The sequence below is a fragment of the Aquarana catesbeiana genome, linkage group LG01 (genome assembly GCF_042186555.1).
Source record: "Aquarana catesbeiana isolate 2022-GZ linkage group LG01, ASM4218655v1, whole genome shotgun sequence".
NCBI lineage: Eukaryota > Metazoa > Chordata > Amphibia > Anura > Ranidae > Aquarana > Aquarana catesbeiana.
The window spans coordinates 540641420-540667928 of NC_133324.1; positions in this window are offsets into that span (position 1 = coordinate 540641420).

Here is a 26509-nt window from a genome sequence, read left to right on the forward strand (position 1 = left end):
TTCTGAGTCTGTTTTAAAGCCCTCCCCTCTGCATCTGCTGTGCTGCGGTCTGTGGCCTGCAGGACAACACAGCAACAGGCTGCAGCAGCACACACTCCACAGCCAGCTCAAGTGAGCCCTCAGCCCAGACTCAAAATTTTATGGTGGGGCATTGGGTGGAGTTTGAGCTGGACTTACTTTAAAATGTGGGAGAGGTTATCAAATTTACCTTCGGGCTGAAGCCCCTGGTTATTTTTCCACCTAGCAACACCCCTGCAGCTCAGGTTCTTTAAAAAGCAGCCACAGCATAGAAACCCCTGCCAGCGAGCTGTGCAGTGTGCATGTTTATGGTATCTGTGTGTGGGTATTTCCTTTTTATTTTACCATTATTGCTAACATTTTGTTATAAAAGTGAGAGCTTAATCTCCTTCTTCCCTGCTTCCAGGCATTTACTACTGAGCACTTCTGTGTTCATTAACAATATAAAAGGATCAGTAAACAGCGCTATTTTATGGATCCCCTGCTTACCATATTGAAGAGTTCCAATTCTTCTGCTGTGTGCCAACCAGTAACGGTGCGTCCATAAGGGCACACGGGCGCCGCCCCCTCTATCACCAATAGATAGATTCATGCGCATTTTGGGTGCCCGGCGCCTGAATTACAGCGGCGGGGTATTTTTTGAACTGATTAGAGCCATAGGCTCTAATAGGCGTCAAAAAAGGAAAACAGCGAGCGCCATGCTTGAGACTCCCAGTTCACTCAGCTGTGTTAGAAAAGCGAATGAATATTCGCTTTTCTAACACTAAACCGCCTCTCCACCAACCAGGTGCGCGGGTCTGTTACCCGTCACCTGATTGGCTGAAAGGACAGGCGCTGTGATTGGACACCTATCAGGCATCCAATCATAGGAGAGGACGGGAAGAGCGGACGGGAGAAGACATCGAGGACATGGAGGTAACCACTCGCCGCCTTCACCCGCTGCCCCACAGAGACAGGGTAAGTGACGGGCAGACAGCGGGCGGGGGGGCACAGTGGCAGCATTTGATGGGCACAGTGGGAGCATTTGATGGCACAGTGGGAGCATTTGATGGGCACAGTGGGAGCATTTGATGGCACAGTGGGAGCATTTAATGGCACAGTGGCAGCGTTTGATGAGCACAGTGGTGGCATTTGATGGGCACAGTGGTGGCATTTGATAGCAGAGTGGCTGCATTTGATGGGCACAGTGGCGGCAATCGATGGGCACAGTGGCTGCGTGTGATGGTACAGTGAGGCTGCAATTGATGTTTTTTTTTTTCAGTTTGTTTGCACTCCCCAAAAAATTTTGAGCAATAGCCACCACTGGTGCCAACAGTATGATCCCCTCTTGGCCTGGTATCAGAAGGGATCAGAGAGGGCACACAGAGTTGAGCATGAAACTGCAAGCACACAGAGAGGAGGATCTGAACAGGCACAGTCACACACAGGGCACATGGCTGAACAGCTGTGGCGGTCAAATTTTTATGAATGGTTGCGACTGGCAGCTTGTCAGCCACTGATCACAGCTATTCATTAAGTAGCAGAGTCTAGGGGACCCACCTGGTATAAGTTCATGACCATAAGCTTATAACAAAGGGGAATGCAGCTAACGCAAGGGTTACTGAGTTGGCCAGCTGGAAGGGATTCTGTTCTCCAGTAAAAAGGGTAAAAGCAGTATTGTGGCAAGGCAAAATAAATAAATGAAAACGAGATCTATAAAAGAACATACTTCATGCTTGCCTGTCCTAGAATATTCACTCCATTGCTAAAAAAAAGTGTCTGCTATTGGTCAATGGAAGGAACCAAAGAACTAATCAAGAGAGGCTTGCATCCAATGCATGCACAGAAATGTTGGTTGTTAAAGCTGAACTCCAAGTACAAACAAATTAATGTTTAAATGAAGGTCTTAAATTACCTTGCTAGAATACTTAAGCAGCCCATACATGGTTCATTTTTTTTCTTTCAGCCAGCAGGGTTTGAGATGGATGAAGGAATCCTACCTGCTGTGCTATTGTGCCTATTGCCTGCACGACCATCTGGTGACCTTTATTCCCCCCCCTTCTCTGGCCCATCTGCCTTCCCAACACCCAGGGACTGCACATGGGGGAGCGGACTGGCACCACCCGCGCCTCCCGCACCCAATTGGTGGAACTGCAGCCCCCCCACCGGCTGTCGATCCTGAAACCCCGGCCTCTAGTATGGAGCCTTTTCCACTGCTGCTGTCTGGTGACATGGATGCCCCATCTGACGCTGAGAGCCTGCCAGAGACTTTGCCAGCCCACCCACTGCCAGCCCTGTGGGATGCTGACCTGTTGGCAAAGTTTAAAAGCATGCTGCAGAGTGAACTTTCTGCAGCCACATCTAAGTTACCAGCCTACCTGACTAGGGAAATCAGGGAGCTGGGCAACCGCACCAATGTCCTAGAGTAACAGTAAAAGAAACCATGAGGAGGATCTCTCTGACTTAAGGAAGGAACTCGACACAGCCTTACTGAAGCTAGAAGATTTTGAGAACAGATCTCGTCAGGACAACCTGCGCCTGCATGGTCTGCCTGAGTCCAATAGAGCAGTGGTCATCAACCCTGTCCTTAGGACCCACTAACAGGCCAGGTTTTATGTATTACCTTGGGGAGATGCAGACTAGAATACTGCAATCACTGAGCAGCAAATGATATCACCTGTGATGTATTTCAGTTATCTTGCAAACCTGTTAGTGGGCCCTGAGGACAGGGTTGAAGACCACTGCAATAGAGGATCATACCTCCACTGCCACCACGCTTTTCCAGGAGCTAGTGCCTGCCATTCCAATTGAACGCTTGGAATTCAATCGCATACACAGGGCCTTGGGGCCAAAGAAGCGGGAAGGCCCCCCCAGGAATATTGTAATCAAGTGGCCCGGAACAAACGTGATCGCTGCTTCCAAGGCCACCCGTACCATCTTTTTGCAGATCTGGCAGCCTCCACCATACAAAAACAGTGTCAGATGAAGCCCTACACATTGGCCCTTCTGGATCATTGCATCAAATATCAAACAGGCTTTTCCATTTAAACTCAGCTTCACCTACCAAGTCCGGAACCATATGGTTTACAACCCGGAGGAGGCGCAGTTGACCCTGGAGGCACTCCACCTTTTGCCCCCCGCGGGACACCACCAGTAGTCCGGCGCAGCCCTCCAGTGCCCAGCCTCCTTCCAGCCAACTGGGTCACGCTCTGACCCAGGATGAATTGAGATACAGGGGTAAGCCATGTTTTCTATAGTTCATATTGTATGGCTAGGCCACCTGGTCAAGAGCCTCTTGACCCTTTCAGTGTAGAGGCCCTGCCTACCCCTGGTTGGACATTACGTCCCTCTATTTACATTTGTTTTTCCCATTTTTTGTGTTTGTTTTTTGATGTGACCTGTGCCTCAGATGATGTGCAAGGTGGCTCCTGGAAGTCGCTCTACCTCAGGCTACTGGATTACCACTGCCTGAGACTTGAACTGCCTTTCACCTGTTCAAGTTGGACTGCCTCTCCTTTATAGACACTTCCCCTTCCTTCCTCTCCCTTCCCTTTCCTATGCCCGCCTCTGGCATTGCACTTGGCTGGACTTTGTCTTCCCAACATGTGCAGACCCCCCTCCTTCTGGTCCCCCTGTTTGCATGTCCCGCCACCTCACTTTCTTAATGCCCTAGCAATTGTGGGATGTTTTACTAAATATATTGCCTTACCAACTGGAGACCAGGTGATGCTGCCTTCTGCCCTTAAAATGCATGTTTGGTAACTAGGTGGTCTCCCGGCCTCAAGGGCCCGCATTACCGGTTGCTTAACTGTTTTCTTGGCCGGGCGGGCCCGTGACTCAGGATGGCCTCACCTCTTCTGGGGTGGGGGATGTGTTTGCTTTTGTTTTGTTTTTCTCATTTTTTATGAAAAAGTCTCTGTCATTCAGGATCATTTTTCAACTTATGTTATTGAACTAGTGCGTTCTCTAATGATATTGATTGTGCAATTATTGTCCCTTGTTTTTTCCCTGAAACCTCCCCCTTCTTCTCCCTCCCCCCCTTCTCTTCCCTTCCCTTCCCCCCTCCCCCCTTCTTCCTTTTCCCTCCCCTCTTTATCCTCAGTTATCCACACGGCTGCTCATTTTTACTTTAAATGCCACATTGTGTTTTATAGCGCAGCCATGTGCCAAGTGGTTGAGCTACCCCCGATGTGTGTGTCCTAACATTTAGGATGCGCATTTCACATGTTGTGTTACCGTTGCACTACACGCTTGTGTTCCAGTTTTCTTTTTATTCTCTGTTCTCTCTTTCCTACTGCTCTTTCTCTTTTATCTCCTCTTTCCAAGGACTCGGGATCTACTGCACATCCATGTTTTATGATGTCTGGGCCTCTGCTTATTGTCCATTATCACGGTCCACCTTCCTATGTTCGATATGGCTCTGAGACCCTTGAAGATCTATTTCCAAAATATTCATGGCTTTAACTCCCCAGTTATACAATCCAAAGTGTTTAATCATTTTAAATCCCAAGGCGTGGAGGTAGTCTGCCTGCAGGAGACAAGGTTCTCACAGTCCTCTGACCCTGATACCTTTTTCTCCCTTTCCGCTCCTGAGAAACATAGGGGAGTGTTGATTGCGTTTAGGCGTAACCTGCTCCTCACTTGCTCTCATGACATTTCCGATCCTACGGGTAGATACCTGGTCTTGCAAGGTACAATTGGGGATCAGAAAGTAACCTTGGTAGGGTATTATGCTTCAAATAGGTTTCAGCATAGATTCTTTTGTCACTTACTGCAAGTTGTCTTGCGACACCAGAAGGGTGTTCTTCTCCTTATGGGTGATTCAAACCTAGCGCTAACTCTTCCTTTGACAGATGCTCCTTGAGTGGGGGGATTCCATCCTATGATTCCTCATCAGAAAAGAGTGTATGCTCTCTCTTGCGGAACTATGGCCTAGCAGATGTCTGGTGAGAACTCCAACCCAGTTCCCGGGAATATACCTTCTATTCAAATCCACATCAGAGCTCCTGCAGAATCAATCATCGCAAAAGACTCCACTGCTGCCACTTCCAGCAATGTCTCCTCCCTGGAAGTGGCAGCAGTGGAGTCTTTTGCGATTTCTGCACTCACGGCCCCCCAGACCAGTGAGTGCTTCTCCTTAGATTGACACCTTGGAGTCTCTTGCCCCTGGGACGCTATAGACCTCGGAGGATCTAGACGTGGGAGCTCATCCATCCCTGCTGAGAAACGTGGGAGTCCATTTGTTCCTGCAGAGGGCTGTATCTGCCTGCGCATCTGACCTTGCTATAAAGGAGGTCCTCCGGTTCTGGTAAGGGCATAATCTTCACTGTTATCTGGATTCACCTTCAGCCTGGATCCTTATTCACATACCCCTCTTCCCCTCTCCTCATATGCGGGTTAAGGTGGATGCAACTTGGGTGTGTGATCCTTCCTAACTGGACTTGCTTTTTTTATCACCGGTTCTGGTAAGGGCATAAACTTCACTGTTATCTGGATTCACCTTCAGCCTGGATGCTTACTTCACATATCCCTCTTCCCCTCCCCTCATATGCGGGTTAAGGTAGATGCAAATTGGGTGTGTGATCCTTCCTCACTGGACTTGCTTTTTTTGTATGTTTATGCATGGACTCTATCACATACCTCCCAAGGAGTTTATGAACTTCATTATTTTCTACGGTCATCCTTTTGTGCTGTCACATTCTTTTTTTATAGTTACACAAGTCTTATGATCACATTTTTATGTCACCTTACTGTTAAAGTATTTATTTATGTCACTTTATTGCAAGTGCACTTACTTTATTCCCCTTAGTTATTACTTCATTGATATTTGTGTTTTTTTTGTTGCAGCTGCATTTTATTTGTTAATTTGCTTTTTAGCATGGTTTTTCCTTTATTATTTAATCCTATTACTACTCTTCCCAACTTGCAGGCACTGTTGGATCATTTCTCGACTATCTCTGGACTCCATATCAATCTCTCCAAAACGACGGCGCTGAATATCACCCTCCCTTGCTGACTTGCTCACACATTTACAGACACAATTTCCCTATCGCTGGGCACCCCACTTAATAGATTACTTGGCGATTAAACTTACTTCCTCCTATTCCACCTTGTTTTCAGCGAACTAATATCCCTTGCTGTGCTCCTTGACCTCTCTTCTTCATTCTTGGCAATTCCCCTCCCTCTCTTGGATAGGCCGGATCCATGCAGTCAAGATGACTATCTTGCCAAAAGTTCTTTCGGACCCTCCCTATACACGTCCCATCTTTTTATCTCCGTCTTTTACAGAACAGAGTCCTTCAGTTTATATGGGCTCATAAACGTCCCAGAGTACCCAGATCGACACTATACCCATAGGTTGCAATGTGGCCTGGGAGCACCTAATCTGGCCAAATATTATTTGGCAGCCCAGATTTCTCAACTATCTATTTTGCATGCCACTTTTGACATCCCGTTGTGGGTGCTCCTGGAATAATTGCGCCCCATTTCTCTACAAGCATTGCTTTGGCTTCCTCATAATTCACGCCCCCAGGCACTAAGTCCTCTTATGCTTCATGGCTTGAAATTGTGGGACTCTGATGTCCCCTTTCATGCCTCTTTTACTGATCGCTAACAACCCACTTTTTCTGCCGGGGCTGGAACAACCCCGTTCCTTCTCTTGGTGGACCTCCACTGGCTTTACTAGTGTGCATCTTTTTTTAACTATGCACTCGTTCCTATCATGGGAGACCCTCCAGGAGACACATGCAGGCTTGTACTGGCCATCGGGACTACTGGGAGTTTCCCGGTGGGCTGATGGCTCAGTTGGCGTGTTTGCTCTGTGTCTCTCCCTCCCCCTCCTGTAAGCTCTTAGCTGCTGGAGTGATAGGGACACACAGGGCATCGCTCTGTAATTGCTGTGCCGATCATTCTCCCTGTCCTGTTACAAGTTTGCAGTCCGTGTCTCCTGCATGTCACAATGACAAGCAGGCAGAGCCAGCTGGAACAGCAGCGCTTCCACCCCTAAGCCTGCCCCTGTGTGTGCAAAATACATCTCCGACCTGTAATGTGTAGAGAAGGGCACACAACACTAAGATGCAGGGCTGGATGATGTTATTTCAGTGTCCCGACTCCTGACCAACAAAGGGAGGGGGGGGGGAGATATTTGCATCTCATCTCAGTGTTAGCCAATAATGCTTTGTCCATGCTGCAGCCCCTCCCGCCACATTTTGACTTCAATTCCAGGAAGAAGAAGCCAAAATCAGTCCTCGGCGTGCTAACTCCCATGTGAGGTTTTTTTTTTTTTATGTTTACATCAGGGAGGGGGAGAAAGAGGTTCTGCAGCAGCAGGGACAGCCATGTGTTTTTTTAGTGCAGGTGATGGAGGAAGAGGAGAACAGGGCCAGCATTCTCTTATCTATTCACGTTGTCATGTATTTACTCTGGCTCTATATATCACCTAACCTGGCTCTATATATTACCTAACCTGGCTCTATATATCACCTAACCTGGCTCTATATATCACCTAACCGGGCTCTATATATCACCTAACCGGGCTCTATATATCACCTAACCTGGCTCTACCTAGCACCTAACCTGGCACTATATACCACCTAACCTGGCTCTATATATCACCTAATCTGGCTCTATATACAACCTAACCTTGCACTATATACCACCCTAACCTTGCTCTATATCACCTAACCTGGCCAATGAGGCTGTAGCAATGTTCCTGCATGACGTTAGCCCTCCCACTTCACTTGTTCACTTGTTTTTGTGCGTGTTTGTAAAATTAAAGTGGGCGAGTCTGGATGAAGCCAAATTTTTGTCCCAATCCAGCCCTGGACACATGAGAGCCATAGGCAGGAACATTTCCATTATTTACAATTGCGCAACTGGATTTTAACTCTCCATCGCACTGCCTCTTTTCCTTTTCGTAAGACTTCCAGTGAGCATACCTGTTTACATTCCCCGGGGGCCCCCGGTCTTATTTCATTGCTTTACGCCTCCCTTAATGGTAGGTCGTCTTTGTCGACCCTTTACTTATGTGACACAATGGGAGCGGGATCTTGGTTCGGGTATTGAGGGGGAGGACTGGAGTAAGTCTCGGACGATGAGAGCGAAATGCTCATTCAATACTAAGATTCGCGAGGCTGCATATAAAGTGCTCATGCAGTGGTACTGGGTCCCGGCAAGGCTGTCTTACATATATGGTGGTCATGCCCATGTCTGATCGGCTTCTGGTCCAGAGTTTTTGGCCTATTGCAATCCTTATTTAATGTAACAAGAGATGCCCAACTGGCTCTTTTACATTGTCCTATACAAGGTCTTTTTGCACACACCAGCAGAAATTGGCCTCATATCTTTTTATATCTGCCAAGCAAACTATAGCCCAGGCCTGGAAGACTCCGTCTGTTGCTTTTCAGTGAGTGAAAGCCAGAATGACCACTCTAATGGTGGATGAGCAGATGTCTAGTATTTTGAAGGATTTGCATTCAAAATTCTTGAAAATTTGGGACCTTTGGATAATGTACTCCTGCCTGTCCCTGCCCCCAACTAGCTATGGTCGACTGTAAACAACGCTTGTGCAGGTCCCGCGTCCGTGGTACTCGCCCTCTCTTGGGGCCTTTCTCTCTCTTTCTTTTTCTTCTTTCCCCTTTTTATTCCTCCTCTGTCTTTCTTTACCTCTTCATTCTTGATATGATGGCTATTATATGGAGACTGATTTCCCTTAGGGGACAATACAGTATAATTTGTGCTATTTTCTTTACCTCTACCCTGGCCCTTTTGGGTCCTGGCAACATTCTACGTACATATGCTGTTTCTTTTGTATGTGCCTGTTCAATATTTCCCCTGCGTGGGCAAACCATGGCTTGTCATACTCTCTCGAAACTTACTAAAAATATTGAAATAGAAAGAAAAGCAATACAGTGACCCACCTTGTATTGCTAACAAACAAGAGAGTCCTCTTAATCCAGCGCTGTGATTGAAAGATTTATTGTGAAATGAAAGTCAAAAGATTCCAAGAATGGAAAGGGTTAAAAAATATGGCTGACAGACAATCAATGTTAAACATCATGCTCGATTATGAACTTCAGTCTCACCCAAACCTCGGCAGGCTGACTCAGGCATATCAGGGCCAGTGCTGGGGGTGGCCAAAAGATGTGCAGGCACCAGATGTCACATAGGCATCCACCCAATGGAAGGGATGACAGACCACTCCAAACCGCCAGATGGTGCAGCTGATGTAGTAGGGTGGCGCGCATGATGTGATATCAACAACGCAAAGCGATGTTGGACTGACTCACCACAATGAGGCTTGGGATGGAAAGCAGATGCGGTAGTAGAGCTAAAGGAAGGCTGTCAGCAGGCTGTAGTCATGACCATGTGTTTAGGGATTGGCCCTTTATCAAATCATGTGACTTGGGCAGCCTGGAAAGGTTAAATAGGAGCTACGGGGGCATGGCAATTAAGCACCAAGCACCCTAACATTTTCTTTTTGGGTGAGATCAAGGTTCATGATCAAGCGTGATGTTTAACATTGATTGTCTGACAGCCATATTTTAACCCTTTCCATTCTTGGAATGCTTTCACTTTGATTTCACAATAAATATTTTAATCACAAACCGTGGCATAGACACTTTATTTTTTGACTTTTCCGAGGTATACCTCAAGTGGTTTGTAGCTATACACAGTTTGAATCTTGCTCAGTAGATGGCTCTGTCAGCCACCTCCCACCCAACATTCCTCAAAAATAGCCTCAATATCAGGCTGTGGCAGAAAATTATAGTCTGGGCAACGGCTGCATCCATTCAAATGCAGCCACTGTTTGGGTATTCTGACAGCTGGCGGGGGTGGCTGATAAAATGCAATAGCCGCAGTGGAAGATTCGTCCATACACGCTGTGTAGCGTAGATGAAGGACTCTTTTAGAAAAAAAAAAAAACGACATGCATATGGCCAGCTTTACAATTTCCTGTATACACAACCAGTCACTCCAGCCAGCTCTGTATGGACTGGAAGACTGGTTGCATCAATGAACCCTGGATTTTTTTTTTTTTTTTTTTTTTTTCTAGTGTTGACATCACTGACATTGCTAATATAATGTTGTTTTGGAAGAGGCAGTACAGTCTTGACTTTCCCTGCTCAACACCATCCACCTATGCTAGTCTACCCCATCCACTGCTCTGCATTCCATTTACTGGATGCAGAACCACTCTTTATAATGTGTAACGCCGCGTACACACGATCGGAATTTCGGCCCTCAAAAGACCGATGAGAGTTTTTCGTCGGAAAATGCGACCGTGTGTATGCTCCATCGGTCTTTTGCTGGTGTCCTCTCAGTTGTGTCAGAGCTGAGAACAAACAGCTACAGGACGCTAATCTGTGGTGCAGAGAGGGCCTGTACAACCAGGGCAGTTGTAAAAACAGGAGAGAGGGTTGTTCTGTATTCAGTAGCAATGCTAAAGAATTGCCCCACTACAGAATTAAAATAAACAGCATGACTGCGAAGTATGAGTTAGATAAAGGTTCAAAACCATGGATTTCACCACCACTAGGAGTGGTAAAGAGTGACTACTCTTTTCTCAGTGTCACGTGCCTGTCTCTAATTGGTCACTGGTCACAGGGAATGGCTGAGATTAGCCTTTTAGTCCTACAGCAGGAAACAGTGCAGGGCGCACTGTGGACCAATTTTCTTGGCTCCCGAGGACAGATCTTTTGCAGCCCCAGTAATCTTACAAGGGCTAAGAGGAGGGGTTACACAGCACAGATAGGCTCATTAAAAAAAATGCTAGGGGATGTTACAGAGATAGAGAGCAAGGTTGGAGGGTATTTTTAGGTGTAGACTGTAGTTCAGCTTTAAGATTCTTCAGGAGGCTTAGCTTAGCAATGGAGCAAAGACTTTACAAACAGGCACTGACTGGCTCAGGTATCATGTTATGCTGGCTATACACTGAGCGAAATTCAGCTGGTTCAGCAGGGACCAAACAAATTCTGATCAGTGTGTGGGCTTCCCTGCTTGAAAGAAGTTAATAGTTTGATGGACTTCTGTTGAAGGGACATGCTGGAAAATTTTGTTGATCAGCGGCTGCAGCAGGTCCTGCTGGCAGAATACAGTGTCCCAGTGAAGGGGACTCCTCCAACCACCTCGTTTGAATAGATAAAGGAAACTGTTCTTTTTTTTTCTTCATTCAGCCTGCTGGCTGAATGACAAAAAACCTAACAGTGTATAGCCAACTTAGGCTCCTTTCATATTAGCATGTCTCCAAAGTCGCAGGTGTTCCTGTGCAACTTTGATGAAACTTTTACTGCAATTTTGATTCAACTTTACATTCTATGGAACAAAGTCGCACCAACGTAGAGCACGCACCTTTTCTAAGTCGCAGTGATTTGAATGGGTGTTATTGAAAAGAATGGTGTGTGATTTTACAAATTGCACAAGTGTAAATGGACTCTTAAGATTACATGTTGAACATCTTTCTGGCAGACAGCAGGTCAAATCTTCACTCTCTTGCAGAGCTATACATGTCACACACCTTAAGTGTTGGAAAGTGTGTTTCCTGCTGGACACTGTGGTTGCTTCCAATGGTCACCACCATTTCCAGGAGGTTTTAGGCAGCAGCAGCAGCATCCATAGCTCTGCAAAAAAAAAATTGCCAGCCTAAAAGGTAAATCAGTGTTCGTTTCACATGGTGGCATTTTGTTCTTCAAATGTGTACTGAGAGAAATATAAAAAACTGAACATAGAACATGTATACAGTATCTCACAAAAGTGAGTATGCCCCTCACTATTTTGTAAATATTTTATTATATCTTTTCATGTGACAACACTGAAGAAATGACACTTTGCTACAATGTAAAGTAGTGAGTATACAGCTTGTATAACAGTGTAAATTTGCCGTCCCCTCAAAATAATTCAACACACAGCCATTGTAAACCTCCGAAAAAAATTTCCAAAAAAAAACCCTGCAAGACAAAAGGCATAATGAGCATACTAGCTCATTATGAAATACTTACCTTAGAGCGATGACTGCAGTGTTGTCCGCACTCCGTTCACAGCCGACATCTTTCCCGTAGTTACTTCTGTGTTCGCGGGCTCCAGCGCTGTGTCTGGTCAGAGCCGCGATGACATCACTCCTGCGCATGCGCGCGGGTGCCGCCAGTCACGGCACGGGACCTGAAAAAAGGGTACGAGCAGGCGACATCATGGAGCTGGTGGATGTTAGAGGCCTTGCGCTCCTCCACCTTCCATTTGAGGATGCCCCACAGATGCTCAAGAGGGTTTAGGTCTGGAGACATGCTTGGCCAGTCCATCACATTTACCTTCAGCTTCTTTAGCAAGGTAGTGGTCGTCTTGGAGGTGTGTTTGGGGTCGTTATCATGTTGGAATACTGCCCTGCGACCCAGTCTCTGAAGGGAGGGGACCATGCTCTGCTTCAGTATGTCACAGTACATGTTGGCATTCATGGTTCCCTCAATGAACTGTAGCTCCCGAGTGCTGGCAGCACTCATGCAGTCCCAGACCATGACACTCCCACCACCATGCTTGACTGTAGGCAAGACACACTTGTCTTTGTACTCCTCACCTGGTTGCCGCCACACACGCTTGACACATCTGAACCAAATAAGTTTATCTTGGTCTCATGCATGGTTCCAGTAATCCCATTGGATTACTTAATCTGACTGTGGCTTTATTTTGCATCATCTTTAGAAGAGGCTTCCTTCTGGGATGACAGCCATGCAGACCAATTTGATGCAGTGTGCCTCGTATGGTCTGAGCACTGACAGGTTGACCCCCCACCCCTTCAACCTCTGCAGCAAAGCTGGCAGCACTCATATGTCTATTTCTCAAAGACAACCTCTGGGTATGACGCTGAGCACATGCACTCAAGTTCTTTGGTAGACCATGGCGAGGCCTGTTCTGAGTAGAACCTGTCCTGTTAAACCGCTGTATGGTCTTGGCCATCAAGCTGCAGCTCAGATTCTTGACAATCTTCTTATAGCTTAGGCCATCTTTATGTAGAGCAACAATTCTGTTTTTCAGATCCTCAGAGAGTTCTTTGTCATGAGGTGCCATGTTGAACTTACCTTGACCAGTATGAGAGAGTGAGAGCAAGAACACCAAATTTAACACACCTGCTCCCCATCCTCCTTGTAAAACGAGTCACATCGGGGAGGGAAAATGGTTGATTGGGCCCAATTTGGACATTTTCACTTAGGTGTGTACTCACTATGGTTGCCAGTGGTTTAGATATGAATGGCTGTGTGTTGAGTTATTTTGAGGGGACAGCACATTTACACTGTTATACAAGCTGTACATTCACTACTTTACATTGTAGCAAAGTATCATTTTTTTCAGTGTTGTCACATAAAAAGATATAATAAAATATTTACAAAAATGTGAGGGGTGTACTCACTTTTGTGAGATACTGTATATTAACAAATTGGCTGTGGCACCACATCCCAAAAATACTGAAGAGACTACTTAGATTATGCTTTTGCACGCCTGGGGATTTTTAAGGTGCCAAACAATAGACTTAACATATTGATAACAATTTATTTATTTCAGGTACTTATATAGCGCCGTCAATTTACGCAGCGCTTTACATATACATTGTACAGTCACATCAGTCCCTACCCTCAAGGAGCTTACAATCTAAGGTCCCTAACTCACATTCATACATACTAGGGACAATTTAGACAGGATCCAATTAACCTACCAGCATGTCTTTGGAGTGTGGGAGAAAACCGGAGTACCCGGAGGAAACCCACGCAGGCACAGGGAGAACATGCAAACTCCAGGCAGGTAGTGTCGTGGTTGGGATTCGAACCAGCGACCCTTCTTACTGCTAGGCGAAAGTGCTACCCACTGCACCACTGTGCCGCCCACAATTACCATTTTTATTACCCTATTAATACATAAGAATAAACCCATTGATGTAATAAAATTATTTTTGCATTAGGAAGGATCAAATGTTAACACCATACATATAATTTCTTGGACATTGTACACAACAACGTTTTCTATATGGCTAATCCCCTTTCCACTCATCCTGTCATTAGTTCATATGACAAGGGGAGTAGTCTTTTTCTTTGATATATTTCATATTTAAGCTTCCACAGGAACAGAGGAAAGTTAGTCTCTAATGTCAATAACAGTTGTCATTTATTACCATTTACATAACAATAAACATAATTGTCATATAATTCTTACATAGCACATGTTGACCATCCAACCATCACAATGAGGTTTCAGCAAACCAGTCAGTGTCCTATATGAGAGAAAACAGGTGTACCTGTGTATCGCTACCTCCCTGAGGAAATAGTGTCTCTGCGTAATTGGAAATAACACACCTGGCTCACCCAACACTTACCGACGCACCTTAGGCATTTTAAAAATTTATACAAACAGCAACAATCTGAGAAAAGACAATTAGTATGTCAAACAGCACACAAGCAACCAATATATTTTGTATGGAGGGAATAATATCTAACCACTAGCAATACTCTTTTCTAGAACAGGTCAACTGTATAGGTAGCCTCTGAAGCAAAAATCAAGAGGAAAAAAGGCTAATTATAGTGGCTAAACAGTCCCTTCCTTACTGGCCAGTGGTAGATGAAACAAGCACGTTTGCCAGTAGCAGTGGGGCTCTTTAAGAAATAACATATAATCAATAGAGAAGAAAGTCAGCTTGCTGAAGTTTGAGCTCTTACCAGTCCCGCACTCACTCCCAGAATCTCTATGCGTTTACACAGACTCAGTTCGGGATAACTTTAACCATCACTGGGGGGCTCTATCAGGTGGTTCAGTCACACGAGTCATTCACCGAATGCCTCACACCCTCTCAGGGAGTAGACTCCCATTTCAAAGTCAAGGCTCTGAACAGTGGCTTGTCCGTTGGTTTCCTGGAAGTGTCCTTGGACAAAAGCCACTCGCAGGATCCTGGGCACATCTGGTTAGTATCTCCAGCATTCAGGAGGTGATCTCCAGCGGTGGGATACCTTGTAGAAAGGCAGATCAGTCCCCACACACACTACTCACCCAGTGTGACCTCACTCCTCTGCCCCATCCAGCTCCTCTTCCTCTCTTATTAGCACCAGACACCGCCAAAATGGCTGCCCCCAGTGATCTCCTTAAAGATGGCTGCCACATTTCTGTATTATTGAATGTTCAACTAATGGTCTTCTTTAAGATGGTTGCTGCATCAGTACACAAACAACTGAACGCAATTCAACAAAAGAATAATTCAGCAACAGGAGGAAGTGCAAAAGTCTGTAGCAACTATAGTCCTAGCTACACATGGAACAGTTTGCGGAAACCCAAGGTGAGAGCATGCCCAGTAGATCTCTATAAAGCCAGTCATAACATTCAGTTTAATACATTTTTTTCAGTTTTAGAACTTGTTCCATAGGATAAATTATTCCATTCACATTAAAATGTTACCATCATTGATGCCTATATAGATTCAAGATTAAATAGCTGTCCATCCTACCCACTGCTGCTTTGAAATTTGGCATTATAACAATTCTTTTAATATATTAATAGTAAAAAAAGGTCAGGCCTGAGCATGTAGGCCCTTTACACCATAATGGGGTTGATTTACGAAAGGCAAATAGACTGTGCACTTTGCAAATTTGCTCCAGATCTTAGTAAACAAGGTAAAAGTTCACTTTGCATTTTTGCTTGTACGTGTCAGCAGAGCTTCTGCTCATTTACTAAGCTCTGGAGCAGCTGCAAATCAATGCCACTGCATACTTGGTGACTGGGGACAAAGAGAAGGCAAAATTATTAAATACTTTTTTTCAACTCTTTATACAAAGGAAAATGGAAGAGCTCAAGTCCATTATGGGGATAGTGCTGACATAGTTCAATGGCCCAAAATCAATATGATCCAAAAACATTTAGACAAAATAGAGGTGTCTTCAAAGAGTTAAATGGTTGTTTGAACTTCTATATTTAGTAAGATACTCAAAACAAAAACAAAAAAACACATTGAGGAGTCTTTATTATCAGAAAAAATTATAAGTGATCCAAGGCCTATTCTCGTACCAGCAGAAATTGGCAACATAGCCAGGGCCTGGAAGAAACCCTCTGTTGTGTTTGCAGCAGTGAATGACCACCTGACCACCCTGATGGTTAATGCAAGATGACCAGTATTTTACACAATTCCAACTCCAAGTTTCTTAAAGTGTGGGCACCCTGGTGGTCTTATGCTTTTCCCACTCTGCATTCGACTAGCCTTGGCAACCTATGATTGTTTCTACTGATAACCAAGCATGAGGGAACCTTACCTACCCCCCCCCCCACCAAGTTCTTTTTTCATTTTGTCTACAAGTCTTGCCTATCCTGATGCTCTACCTTTCATTTTTATGTCTCTGGGCAAGTTGTTTAGTTGGCCTTTTATAATACAAACCATTGCTGCGTTGTACAAGATCCCACTCTTATCTCTACAATATGCCTTTCTGTTGCTAACCCCCCGCGTGGTTGACTAATTGTTTTGTTATCTTTAAAACTTTTAATAAAAAAAATGATTATACCAGAAACCACTATACACAATAGTATGAGGAAGTAAGCAAAACTATAGACAAAGGACTGGCTGTGGATGCAGTCTACTTGGACTCTGCAAAAGTGATTGACAAAGTTCCCCAAACACAGATAATGGGAAAGGTAAAGTCATAAGCCCCATACACACGATTGGACTTTCCGACAACAAAACCGTGGAATTTTGTTCGAAGTGTGTTGGCTCCAACTTGTCTTGCATACACACGGTCACACAAATGTTGGCCAACAATTACGAACATAGTGACGTACAAGGCGTACGATGAGCCGATAAAAAGTTGGTACAATAATCGTGCGCCACCCTTTGGGCTCCTTCTGCTAATCTCATGTTTATCTCGCATTAGTAGAAGTTTGGTGAGTGACGATTCGCGCTTTTCAGCCTCGTGCTTCTCAGTTTGTTTCTGCTTTTCAGGTCGTGCGCCACCCTTTGGGCTCCTTCTGCTAATCTCATGTTTATCTTGCGTTAGAAGTTTGGTGAGTGACAATTCGCGCTTTTCAGCCTCATGCTTCTCAGTTCGTTTCTGCTTTTCAGGTTGTGCTTGTCAGTTCGTATCTGTTTTTCAGTGCGTTCTATTTATAGTTCACTTCTGATTTTCAGTGCGTGCTTGTCTGGTCGTTTCTGATTTTTAGGTTGTGCTTGTCAGGTCCTTTCTGATCTTCAGTGCGTTCTGTCAGTTCCTTCTGAGCAGCCGTTCGTTTACTAGCCATGTGGCGTTCAAGTCAAAGAGACTGTGCTGTTGTTGGGCTTGGAGTTATTCCTTTGCCCGAAACCAGTCCATGAACAGGGGGAGGAGAAGTTCTTGGACCAAGAATTGTTTGCTTAATCGTGACCAATTCTGTCATATGCCTTTGCTGCAGGAGCTCCAGGAGAATAATCCTGATGATTTCAGGAAAAATCTAGCGGATGTTTAATAAAAAATTTTTGAAAAACTAAACTCATATTTCATTTGAATTACTGTTTGTGTTTCTTATCTGTCTCCTAGGTTCTCAAATGGCCTTTTAATTTTGGCCATTTTCTTCAATAATGCAAACGTAACTTATTTGATACATGAGGTGACAATCTCTTCTTCAGCTAACTATTATGTGGTGCTGTGGGTCTGCTACACACACACACACACACACACACACACACACAATGTTATTGTTGTTAATTTATGTAATGCATTAACGATAAAAATATTCATCCTTTTCAACTCCATGAATTCATTGCTTGGAGTCCTTAAAATGGCCTGATTTTGGCACATTTTACAGCACAGTGGGTGTTTTTTACTAAAGGCAAATCCACTTTGCACTGAGAGTGCACTTGTAGTGCAACGTGGATTTGCCTTTAGTAAGTAACCCCCATTGTCAGTGTAACTACACCAACTTAACAAATAAACTGGTATTGAGCATTGAAGTAAGAAGGCACACACTGTTGAGTATAAAACATTTTACTCCAAGCACATTCACATATGCGTTATAAACGGTTTTGGAACAAACCAACATCTTGGTGTATAACATGTATGTTTGACATAAATTTGCCATTTTTGGGGCTAAACAGGCATTTTTAAAAAGATAACATACACATCCCCACATACACAACTCAGGAACTTACAAAGTTCGACTTTGCTAAAGTGAAGGCCATATGAGACATTAGTATGTCAAAACTGTGTTGATCTTGCCTTCATCAGATGGGGTGATCTCACCCCTCTAAAAGCCAAATTTTGAAGATGCACACAAATTGAGACTCAAAATTTGGATTTTCCTCATGATCCCATGCCTAAATTGTGTGTCTTTTCCCTACATCTATTTTGCTAAAGCCACAAAACACACAGTGTGCCAACATGTGCCATCTCCCATCATGGGATATCAATGTACGCGTTTTGTGGGTGCACAAAGGACAATCCACTTTGCCCTATAAGTGCACTTGCATTGCACTTGTAGTGCAAAGTGGTTTTGCCTTTTTGAAATAAGCCCCAGTGTGTCAACATGTGCTAGCTCCCATCATGAGGGATCAATAGACGTGTTTCGGGGGTGCAACCCCTTCCTCTCACCTACTTTAATTTGGAGGAAGGGGTTGCACCCACAAAACGAGTACATTGATATGCCATGATGGGAGATAGCACATGTTGACACACTGTGTGTATCTTCAAAAAATTCATTTAAAACTGTAAAAACATGTACAACATAACGGCAACTTTAAAATGTTTTTTTTCGTTTAAATTTTGCCTAAAATATCTATGATGTTGCTCAGTCTTTTTTGAATATCATGGATGTTTTGTTTCACCTCTTCCAAATCACGATTGCACACCATGATCTCACTGATCAGGATTTGTGCACTTGCACTGCTGAAATGAGTTTCTTCTTCCACAACATCCACATCACCTAAAAATAAAAACACACACAAAATATACAGGCATCCATCTGAGACCTGAAGCTGTGGTCTCAGACACTGACCTGTTGTCGACACCATTTCTACCACTTCACCCAGTACTTCCTGAACATCTGCATCCACATCTTCAGGGTGTGTGGGGTTACTGGTGTGCTCAGATGTCCCTATTATTTTCTCCCCTATGTGAATACAAAAAATGTATACTTAGCAGACAGATATGTAATGCCGTGTACACACGATCGGATTTTCCGACAACAAATGTTGGATGTGAACTTGTTGGCGGAAAGTCCGACCCTGTGTATGCTCCATCGGACATTTGTTGTCGGACTTTCCGCCAACAAATGGTGGCTAGCATGTTCTCAAATTTTGATTGGCCATTATGACCCGCATGCTTGGCCAATCACAGCGCCGTCTGTACAGAGAGCCGTAATTGGCCAAAGCCAGGGTGGCTTTGGCCAATTATGGCTCAGGGGGTTTATTACACGCCCCACACTATATAAGGCCACCTGCACGGCGGCCCTGTGTAGTGTGTTCGGGCGTTGAGAGAGAGATAGATAGACAGTTAGCTGCACTTAGTGTATTGTGTATATATATATATATATATATATATATATATATATATATATATATATGCATCTTAGGTGTTGTATATATATATATATATATATATATATATATATATATATATATATATATATATACACTGTATTCAGTTTAGCTAGATCCGTTCCTGTTATTCTCTTCCTACTACTGACAGGCAGTTTACAGTATTTACAGCTAGCTGAAGAAAATTGCTGGTGTTCTTCTGATCCTATTAGTCCTATTAGCTACAGTATTTACAGTTAGTGTAGTGTGTCCTCTGCACAGTGTGCACCTAAAGCTACCTGAAGAAAATTAGTGGTGTTCTTCTGATCCTATTAGTACAGTACCGCAGGCAACTGCAGTATTTACAAGTTAGTGTAATGCGTCCCATGCACAGTGTGCATCTAAAGCTACCTGAAGAAAATTAGTGGTGTGCTTCTGATCCTATTAGTACAGTACCGCAGGCAGCTGTAGTATTTACAAGTTAGTGTAGTGCGTCCTCTGCTCAGTGTGCACCTAAAGCTACCTGAAGAAAATTAGTGGTGTTCGTCTGATCCTATTAGTATAGTACCGCAGGCAGCTGCAGTATTCACAAGTTAGTGTAATGCGTCCTGTGCTCAGTGTGCACCTAAAGCTACCTGAAGAAAATTAGTGGTGTTCTTCTGATCCTATTAGTACAGTACCGCAGGTAGCTGCAGTATTTACAAGTTAGTGTAGTGCGTCCTCTGCACAGTGTGCACCTAAAGCTACCTGAAGAAAATTAGTAGTGTTCTTCTGATCCTATTAGTACAGTACCACAGGCAGCTGCAGTATTTACAAGTTAGTGTAGTGCGTTCTCTGCACAGTGTGCACCTAAAGCTACCTGAAGAAAATGAGTGGTGTTCTTCTGATCCTATTAGTACAGTACCGCAGGCAGCTGCAGTTTTTACAAGTTAGTGTAGTGCATTCTCTGCACAGTGTGCACCTAAAGCTACCTGAAGAAAATTAGTGGTGTTCTTCTGATCCTATTAGTACAGTACCACAGGCAGCTGCAGTATTTACAAGTTAGTGTAGTGCGTTCTCTGCACAGTGTGCACCTAAAACTACCTGAAGAAAATTAGTGGTGTTCTTCTGATCCTGTTAGTACAGTACCACAGGCAGCGGCAGTATTTACAAGTTAGTGTAGTGCGTTCTCTGCACAGTGTGCACCTAAAACTACCTGAAGAAAATTAGTGGTGTTCTTCTGATCCTGTTAGTACAGTACCACAGGCAGCGGCAGTATTTACAGTTAGTGTCGTGCGTCCTCTGCACAATGTGCACCTAAAGCTACCTGAATAAAATTGGTGGTGTTCTTCTGATCCAATTAATACCACAGGCAGGCAGCTACAGTATTTACAGTTAGTGTAGTGCGTCCTCTGCACAGTGTGCACTTAAAGCTACCTGGAGACAATTGCTGTTGTTCTGCTCCTATTAATACCACAGGCAGGCAGCTACAGTATTTACAGTTAGTGTACTGTGTCCTCTGCACCGTGTGCACCTAAAGCTACCTGAGGAAAATTAGTGGTGTTCTTCTGATCCTATTAATACCACAGGCAGGCAGCTACAGTATTTACAGTTAGTGTAGTGCGTCCTCTGCACAGTGTGCACCTAAAGCTACCTGGAGACAATTGCTGTTGTTCTGCTCCTATTAATACCACAGGCAGGCAGCTACAGTATTTACAGTTATGCCCCGTACACACGGTCGGACTTTGTTCGGACATTCCGACAACAAAATCCTAGGATTTTTTCCGACGGATGTTGGCTCAAAGTTGTTTTGCATACACACGGTCGCACCAAGTTGTCGGAATTTCCGATCGCCAACAACGCGGTGACGTCAACCACGTACGACGAGAAAAGGCCAGTTCAGAACCAAGCGCGGCACCCTTTGGGCTCCTTTTGCTAATCTCGTGTTAGTAAAAGTTTGGTGAGAGACGATTTGTGCTTTTTCAGACTCGTGGCTTTCAGATCGTTTTCTGCTGTTCAGTTTGTGCTTGTGGGTTTGTATCTGCTCTTCAGTGCGTGCAAGCAAGCTACGCGTGACTTGTTATTGTGTTCTTGTTCGTTCGTTACTGTTTTTCAGGTCGCTCTTCACAGGCCTTGCTGTTCTTCAGTGCGTTCTGTTACTTCGTTCTGAGCAGCCGACCGTTTTCTAGCCATGTTGCATATACGTACTCCTCGTAGAGTTCGTGCTGTGCGGGGGCTTGGTGTTGGGGTCCTGACCTTGACACAAGTCCAGTCCATGAACAGGGTGGGGAGGAGTTCATGAACCAAGAATTGGTTGCTTCAGCGTGACCAGTTCTCTCATATGCCTTTGCTCCGTGAGATCCGTGAGAATAATCCTGATGATTTCAGGAACTTTCTCCGGATGACGGACCCCGTATTTTACCGTTTGTTGGCTTCGCTGACCCCCTATATCAGCAGGCAGGATACCTGCATGAGGCAAGCCATCACTCCGGAGCAGAGGCTGGTCGCTACCCTGCGGTACTTGGCGACAGGGAGAAGCCTGCAGGACCTCAAGTTCTCGACAGGCATCTCCCCCCAATCTCTGGGGATCATCATCCCAGAGACCTGTTCTGCCATCATCCAGGTCCTGCAGAAGGAGTATATTAAGGTAAGATTTTTATCCTTTAATATCACATTTTATTGTATTTAATGTTTGCTAAGATATTGTATTTCTTTCCTCGTTCCCTAATTACCATGATTGTAATATGCTGTGAATGTCCCCTTTGTTCTCATTCATGCTGGATTTTTATGTAATTATTTTTTTAGTCCTTCATACATATTTGCCTTCACTTACCTCCCCAACATGCTCTCCTGCCCCTATATTCACCTCATGTAGTCACTTAAGAATGTATTTTATCAGCTCCATAGTAGTGCTTTACCCCAAACACCCCCTAAAATGTGTAGAAATGTGATTTGTGCTTTAAATTCAAGCAGAGTGCCAGAGGCTTTTTTTTGTAGTGTCCCCAAATCATTTTTCTAAACCCTCCCTCCCCCAACTGCTAAGTCAGCTGATCCCAATTCTCTATCTATCCTCAATCATCTATCTGCTGACTTTGCCAAACCCATACACACTATACCCATCTCTTACTGGTCAGATTTATGGAAGAATTCCCCAAAGTATGTAGTGCAAGGGCCTGCCTGTATACTTTCCAATGGTACTGTTTAAAGTTTTTGTATTCTATTATTATCTTGATAGGTAATAGCAGAATGTCCAAATGTCCTCAAATGTGTACAGTGTGTATTTATATCTTTGTATTATGACACTTCTTACCTGTCCAGTGGGCTGCCAATAGTGTAACTAAGGAGGGGCTGTTCCAAGTAATACCCTGTATTTAGGCATTCATCTCTCAATGAAGGGAAGAGGGTTACCTGTCCCAGATCCCCCCCCCCCTATAATGTTAGAAATGGCCCATGAGGGGGGGGGGGATATGATAGGTGTACCTTATACTTTGGTGTTAAATTCCCCTTAATAAATGCTATCTGGAGGTTGGCCAAGAATGTTTGTCCCTAATCTGCTTGCCATGTTTATGTGCAAAAATAGTAATTTATTTTTGTTTTCCTCAATAGTTTCCTTCCACGCCACAGGAATGGCAGACTGTGGCCTCCCACTTTGCCCAGCGGTGGGACTTTCCTAACTGCGGAGGGGCAATTGATGGGAAACACATCCACATCGTCGCACCACCCAACTCGGGGTCGTACTATTTCAACTATAAGGGGTTCAATAGTATTGTGATGTTGACGGTGGTGTCGGCTAATTACGACTTCTTGTATGTGGACGTGGGGAAGAATGGCCGGATGTCCGATGGTGGAGTCATCACCCAGACGGAGTTCTACAGGCGTCTCCAGAATGGCAGCTTGGACTTGCCACCTCCAGAGGACAATGTGGAAGGGCTCCCATTCGTCTTCGTTGCGGATGAAGCATTTGCACTGGGGGACCATCTTATCCCAATGAGGACCCTCACCCCGGAACAGAGGGTTTTTAATTACCGGCTGGCCAGAGCCAGAAGAGTGGTGGAGAACACATTTGGAATCATGGCCAGCCGGTTCCGCCTATTTCTGACACCCATCCATATGGCGGAGTATAAACTTAATCATCTAATCCTGGCGTGCTGTGTTCTACATAACTTTTTACGCCAACATTCTGCCAACTATGCTGGCTCAGTTGGGCCTGAGGCCGGAATTCTACATGATACAACCCTGACGGCGCTTGAAAGTGGCCGTTCTGGCTTGCCTTCCCTGAGTGCCCGTGATGTCCGGTTAAGATACCTTGAGTTCTTTGCGGGTAGGGGGGCCATCAATATGCCAGACAATTTGTGAAGCATTTATCAAATAAAAAAAAAGCTAATCTTTGGTGACATTTACTGCTTGTGTTTGTTTTAGCTGACCCTGACAGCAATGTGGGGAGTCCTGAAAATGGCGTGATTATGTAACCTTATACAAAGCACTGTTGGGTGTTATTTACTAAAGGCGTAGACACTTTTTATACTACAAGTGCACTTGAAACTGCACTGAAACTGCACTTTTAGTGCAAAGAGGATTTGCCCTTAGGAAATAACCCCCATTTTCACAGAAAACAGCAATTACATCACCACAAAAGTGTTGTAGCGTTGAAACAATAATCCACACATTCTTGATTAACAAACTTTTTAATACCTGCACAATCACATGGGCATTTAGAAAAGGTTTTTAAAACAAACCAACATGTTTGTTGTATAACAATTTTTGGGGTGGCATTATCAAAAATAGAAATGTCCATTTACGATAAAACAGGCCTGTGTAAAACCAACAAGAAAGACAAAAATCTTGAACTTACAAAGTTCACATATGGTAAAACTTGAAGGCAATATCAGACATGAGTATTTAGGAACTGTGTTTGATATTGCGTTCAGATGGGGTGAAGTCACCCCTTGAAAAGCCAAATTTGGAACATGCACACCAATTTACGAATGTCAACATGTGCTAGCTGCCATCACGGGGGATCAAGGGACGTGTTTTGTGGGAGCAACCCCTTCCTCACCGCTACTTTATTATTGAGGAAGGGGTTGCACCCCCAAAACGCGTCCATTGATCTCCCGTGATAGCAGATAGCACATGTTGGCACACTGTGTGCATCCTCCAAATCTGGCTTTTCGAAACATCGCTCAAAAATTTTTAAGATTGTAGCACACAAAAAAAGAAAGTGATTTTGTGGGGTTTTAAATTCGCCCCAAAACATCAATGATGTCATTATTTTTTTGAATAACATCATTGATTTTTTTCTTGAGGTTTTCCAATTCTAAATTACACCCCATGATCTCCCCGATCAGGATCTGGGCACTTTCTGCTGTGAAAGGATCTCGATCCATAACATCACGATCACCTAAAAAGAGAGAAACCAAACAAAAACAGGTATCAAAAATCTGCCAGCATCCATCTCTTAACTCAGTCTGTGGTCGCAGACACTCACCTGTTGTGGTGCCAATTTCCACCACATCTTCTTCCTCCTCCTGCTCAGCTTGTGTTTGGGGTATTTCCCCTTCTTCCAGAGGTGGGGGGTCTCTGGTCTCCTCGGATGAGGGGTGTCCTCCGAGTCTTTTCTCCCCTATGTAAAACAAAAATGGTATAATTAGCACACAGATATTTGATGGCAGAACTATAAATAGGAAACATTGCTTGGAAGTGGGGTACAATTGTCAATTTTAGCAGAGTTCCAAGATGTAGCTTTTTTAGTGTCCTTTGTCAAGCTGCAATACTTTACCTGTTTTGTACAAGCTTCACAGATGGAGACCCCCCTATAGTATACACTGGAGCACCTGTGTGCCCCCTCATAAAAATGGTGTTCTTGTGTGCCACACTAGTGCTCCAGTGTCCAGATGTGAAAACAGCTGCTGAGTGTCCTCTCCTTACACAGAATCTAGTTTGCATTTCATTCTAGTAACAAAGCCATCTACACAACCAAATTAGTTTTATACAAGTAGGACGTAAAAAATGTGGCCAAATGCATATGGCCAAAACAATGGTGTTTTATAGGCCGAAAGAAAAATGTTTGATACGAACGAATAATGTGCCCATGAACATGAAAGTTGCCATTTTAAAATGTATACTTTTAAGAAAAGCACATGGAGCAGCACGAACGTAATAAACATAAAGAATAGGAACACAACACAACTACTTACTTTTTTGCAGCACTCTCCGGATCTTTCTGTACTGCTCATGTTCTCGTAATTTCAGGTCCAACCACCGCTTCCTGAGCTGATCTTTCGATCGTCGTACCCTGAAATTCCGGTGCAGACTTTTGACCACTTTTGCAATGATCTTGGCCTTTCTGATATTGGGGTTGGGGTAAGGTCCATACTTTCCATCATAGTCGGCCTTCTTCATGATGTCCACCATCTCCAACATCTCCCCAAAGGACATATTTGTGGCCTTAAATCTTCTCCTTCTGGATCGGGACGTGTCCGGATCCGGGCTTTCCTCCTCCTCCTCCTCGTTCCTGTAATTAGCACGCACCTGCTGTGTATCCGCCATGTGCTCTTCCCCCACTGCGCAGAATGAAAAGGGGCGGGGAATAGACTAGAAAGAACGTCAGGGGCGGGCGGAGTTACACGCATGCGCAGTGTGTATAAAGCGTACCACACGTGCGTATTACGTACGATCTGTGAGCGGAGGAAAGAGCATTGGAGGCGCCGATCGTAAGAACGAAGGTAAGAGACATACTTGTGCCTATACTGCTTCTACATTGAGGCCTATATTGTAACAAGATTAGGAGAGTTTGGCCTGACATTAGGGTTTGTCTTGTGTTGTGTCTTGCAGTGAAAATGGATATCTTTCAAGATACTGACTTCATGGCAATATTCATTGACATGTTCAGGGAGCTGCCTTGTCTGTGGGAGATCAACCACCCACATTATAGGAACCAAACAAAGAGGAAGGCAGCGCTGGATCAATTGTTGGAAATTGTGAAGCAGGTGATCCCCATGGCAGACATCACATATTTGAAGATCCTAATTGGTGGCCTGA